At 33.4% G+C, this 5,299-nt stretch overlaps 1 long non-coding RNA gene across 1 annotated transcript in view; it reads left to right on the top strand.

Annotated features, from left to right (window-relative positions):
* The first annotated feature begins 2,825 nt into the window (after window positions 1–2,825).
* Window positions 2,826–5,299, top strand: part of LOC139426636 (uncharacterized) — a 10,203-nt gene continuing 7,729 nt past the window's right edge. Inside the window, exon 1 of the long non-coding RNA XR_011637852.1 lies at window positions 2,826–2,936. This is a non-coding gene — a long non-coding RNA (uncharacterized lncRNA). The remainder of the gene's footprint in view (window positions 2,937–5,299) is intronic.

Below are 5,299 nucleotides of genomic sequence, written 5' to 3'. Positions count from 1 at the left end.
TTATCAGTCTGGATGATTTGAAGTGAATTTAAAACAACCTCAAAATAAGCTTAGGTATAAATAAAATGACTTCATATACCTCAATAAATACCTTTTTATCGTTAGTTGAAATAAGGTAAAAATTTTTATACCTCAAAAATACCTCTTTTGTTACAAGTGTAAGAAAATAAACCTGGTATACCTTAAAAATCTCCTTATCAGTCTGGTTGATTTGAAGTGAATTTTAAAAAACCTCAAAACAAGCTGAAGTATATATAAATCAACCTCGTACACCTTAATTACAACCTTTACGAGGTATAATTTTTATTGCTGTTTTCTCTGCAACCTTAAATATACCTCAAAACAACCTTAATACCTCAAAAATACCTCAAATCAACCTTAAATATACCTTAAATTTTCATAAGGGATTCCAGATTTTCAAAGCGGCTTCCGTAAGGGCCGGTTAACTGTAGACAGTAATAATGAACTGGAATATAGAATTCGTAATGCCTTAGTCCAGCGGAATCATCTTGTCTCTGTCTTCTTTGATATTGAGAAAGCATATGATCGGACGTAGCGTTATGGAACTCTCAAGAAACTTTTTGACTTTGGACTCTGGGGTTATTTGCCAATATTCATCAAACATTTCTTGCAAAGGCGCTATTTTCGAGTTAAACTTGGATCTACATTTTCTGATCTTAAACTTATGCCACATGATCTTAACTTATTGCCCCCAACTGTCTCTGGCTCTCTCTATGTTGATTATCTGCATATCTCGTGTTCAGCATCCGACATGAGAGTCATTGAGCGGTAACTGCAATTGGCAGTGAACAAGATTTTGGACTTGTGTGATTACAATGGTCACACTCTTGCATCTTTTTCTGTCGTAAACCCGCTTCAAAATGACCCTGAAATCTCCATTCATGATATTCGACTACCAGTCGAGCCTAACACGAAATTCTTAGGTGTCATTTTCGACAATGAGCTAACTCTCATACCTCAAATCAGACAATTGCGTAAACAATGCGAAGAAAAACTGAACATTTTGCGTGTACTGTGTAACACATTTTGGGGAGCGCATCTCCTAGCCCTCCTACGCATCTCAAGGGCTGATACTTTCACGACTTGAGTGCAGTTTATGGCTCTGCAACCACCTCCAGTCTACATATCTTAGATACAGTACACAATTCAGCTCTTCGCATTTATTCCGGGGCTTTTCTTACATCCCCGTTGAAAGTTTATACGCTGTATGCAATCAAAATTCCATTAGATTTACACCGTATGAAGTTATCTCTCAGCCATTACTTTTGTATAAGTCCTCTAGATATCATCCACTAAAGCATTATGTAATTTCATCAAGCTTGGAGAGATTATATACAGCTAGATCTTCTCATGTCCACCCATTTCATGCTCGCATGCTTTCACTCATTCAAACTTTTAACATTTGAAAATCACCATTGCAATCAGCATATCATTTTCTCATACCTCCATGGAACATTATGCCATATCAATTTTATTCTTCTTTTATGATGTATAGTTGATGTCAAACGTTGCACCCATCATCTACCAACAACTATTAATTTCTCATCGTCACCAATATTCTGAGTATGTACATGTGTTTACTGACGGATCAAAATCTGCGGGTTATGTATGCTGTGGTGTCATCATCGCTGATGATACCTATAGCTTCAAAATCCCAGATATTTGATCCGTGTTTACTGCTGAAGCTGTTGCCATCCTCTTGTCATTGCGGCTGATTTCTATTCTCGCTCTACCAGGAAGTATTCCATATACTCCGACAGTATGAGTGTTTTAAGGCAGTTGGAAAATTTTAACAATGATACTCATCCGATTTTATGATTCATTAATCACTTATTGATTACCCTTCACAAAAATAGATTTCATATTTTTTTTGTTGGGTACCAAGTCACGTCGGTATTCCAGGGAACGACCTGGATCATTCGGCAGCACGATCTGCTACCTCTGTTTTAACTCTATTCGTACCTTTATCTGACACAAAAACTTATGCTTGACAGTTCATCACATCTTTATGGCAACAAAAATGGGATCTTAAAATTTATAACAAATTGCACTCTGTAAAAACAGATTTTAACCTTTATCCTGTATTGAGTCTGCGGCATGCAGATGTAAATTTAAACTGTCTCTGATTCGGCCACACTCGGCTGACCCACCAACATTTGCTGTTTGGGGAGCCTCCTCCTCAATGCAACACTTGTAAAGTTTTATTGACTATTCATAATATTTTAATCATTTGCCCATGTTTTAAACGCCATCGTTTTACTTTTTTCAACCTGCAAAAGGAATGAAATATTTTATAACTTTTTAAACATTTTCTAGAAATGGCATATGGTCCTCAATTTTATTAAAACGTTCTTTATCAGAATTAAAGTTTTTAACAAATGGAATCCCTATTGTGGTAAAATGATATACTGTGGACTTTTTAAATTGGTGGTAAGTATACTTACCACTTTAGAAAGGACTAAAATACAAATTTTACTATCACTAAAGTCACTATTTTCACTATGCCATTATAATAAATTATGCCAATTTATAATTGCATTTGTTTATGGTTTCTAATTATAAATGTTTTGTTCTTTAAGGTGCTTTGTATATGCTCATATACAATACTTGTTTTTATGATTATTTTTATGTTTAAAAAAATATATAAGACATAGTCTAATCCGAAGCTCAGAACACACTGAATTGTTATTCTCGAAATAATAGAAAAAATGCATTAAGTAGTAACAGGTGTTCATTAGTGTGTAAATCTCGCTATTTTTTCTATCACACGATTTTTATCTATCCTCATTCCTCTATATAGTTTTAGACTAAAGAAAGAAGAGAACACCGATCTATACAGAAGGCCAGGATGCGTGCAAATAAGATTCTCTGTATCGCTTATGTCACTATTATTGTTGTTGTTTCATTACTTAATGGTAAGTATAGAGCAATTTATCAATTCTTTTTAATGTCTAAAGAGTACAATAAAAAAATTTATCAATATAACTTATGATTTTACTTCATCATTTTCTTCATCAAAACGTGTTAAGACGGATATATCTGATGATGCAAGATACTAAGGCAGTGATTCTCAACCTTTTCTTTGCTGCGCCACACTTTTAACGATTTCGAAATTTGACGGCACACAATGAAAAAAACTAGATTAAAAGTTTTTTAATTACCTATTTTTCACTATGTTAAATAGTTTGCGATAATAATTTTGAATGTGAAATAAAATATTATGTATTACAAAAACACATTTATTAAGGGATTAATTACTTCTTTCGACCAATTTTTAATTAGTTAGTAACAGTTATTAATTGTTAGCTTGTTTTCTATAATTATTAACTGTTATTTTTTTGTGATTTCTTTTAACTAGTCGTTTTGCTAACTGTTAATTGTTGGCTTAATTTTTGTTAGTTATCCTCTGTTAATTTATTTTTTTAGTTATCCTTTGTTAATTTGTTTATTAATTGCATAGCTTACTTTAATGATTAGCTCTTACAACATTTTTTAAAATTGTGTGTCATATACAATTTAAGCACTTCCAACTTATTTTAAGATTGTCAGAGACCCGACAAAGATGTTCACGCGGTTAAAGCGTGGAAAAATTATAAAAAGTATATATATAGACACTTTTTTTTAATTTAAACTTTTCTCATAATAAAAAAAAAAGCATTATAATTTTTATTGTACCATTTCTAATATTTGGCGGCACATTTTAAGAATTTGGCAGCACACTAAAGTGCCGCGGCACAGTGGTTGAGAATCACTGTACTAAGGTTTGAAAAAAATGGATGCTTTTGTTTATTGAGTATAACAGTGTGGTAAAAAGTTACTAATGATTAATGTTCATTGCAAATTCTTAAATTTTAAACTTCAGCACAGTGGAATTTTTTTTTATAATAACATATTATTTAACTTTTTCAATAAACCATTGATTAAAACATATACAGTTTCGGACAAAATTAAGTTTTAAAAAAATATATAGTCAATATTTTTGTTCAGTGAGTTCCATGAAACGGCAAGAATGTAACCAATGAGTTAATAAATGTATCATACATTTTCCTTAATTTTTAACCTGCTTCTATGTTTATGCTAATTTTTTTTTACTATGTCAAGCTTTAAAAAATGGCTCCTTTAATCGTTTTTGCTGAAAAAAAATGTGGTCCTTGTTTTATTTACTTTTTCACAAATTATATATATATAATAGTATGCAGGGCCGAACCTAAGGAATTTAGTTACGGCGACCCAGGCAAATATGCCCATACGCCAAATGTAAGATGCCTCGTCGTCGACTTGAAATCCAGCTCGGCACGAGGACCAAGCAATATGCGGACACCGGGCAAGGCCCCGAGTCACGCAAGAATTGGAGCACCATAGTCATGATCGAGAGCAAAGGATGCCCAACTGGTCCAAAACCTGAAGAGCGGCAGTGCCAAACCCTCCGCAGACGAAGCCAAAATTGGGTCGACAGCAGGAAGACCGCCGCCACCCCGCGATCCATCGAGGGTCTTAGGTCTGGAAGGTTTCAAACCCTTTACTTTATTTACAAAAACACACAAAAGTATTAAAACAAAGTACTACAAAGCAAAAAATCAAAATCGCAGCAGATTGAGACAAAAAATGGCAACATTGCCCTAGCCCCTGTAGTCGATGGTTTTCTTGAGTCTCTGAATTGCTCTTTTCTGCGACGTGCAGTTTCTGCTTAAGGCACTATGGTCGGTTCTCGGGTTGGAGCCGTACCTTTTATTCGTCTCGTGACAATTCTCGCACTTTGGTTTGTTTTTGCATGATGGCCTGCTTCGTCGCATTTTGAGCACGTTTCTGTGTGGCCGCAGTTTTTTGCCATGTGTCCGAGCCAGTGCAGGGCCGAACCTAAGCAATAGCCAAGAGAAGCCAGAGAAAGAGAGCAGAAAAATTAGCTTTAATTTATTTAAAAGTGTTAAAAAAAACTTTTTTTTTCTTTGTAATTCGTTGTATATGTTTTTTTTTAAATTTATTTTGAATATTTACTGTTTCTTTCAAAAAAGGAACTTTGCATATGATTGGAAAATACAATAATTGTTTCTTAATTAATTGTTCGATCGGTTTATAACAATATCATGAATAAAAACTTTTCGATTCAATAGTTAAATTTTAGTGCAATTCGTTCATTTTGTGAGATCTATTAATTTTTGTTCGAAAAATACTTGCATGATTTTGTTTCAAATTAAATTAAATTACAATAAAAATAATTTTAAATTTTCGTGACAAATTCTAGCTAATTAGCACTTTACAAGCATTACTTCTTTCGACC

Source organism: Parasteatoda tepidariorum, chromosome 10 (genome assembly GCF_043381705.1).
Source record: "Parasteatoda tepidariorum isolate YZ-2023 chromosome 10, CAS_Ptep_4.0, whole genome shotgun sequence".
NCBI classification, from domain to species: domain Eukaryota; kingdom Metazoa; phylum Arthropoda; class Arachnida; order Araneae; family Theridiidae; genus Parasteatoda; species Parasteatoda tepidariorum.
Note: the sequence above shows the minus strand (reverse complement) of the source record. Positions and strands in the feature narration are given on the sequence as shown.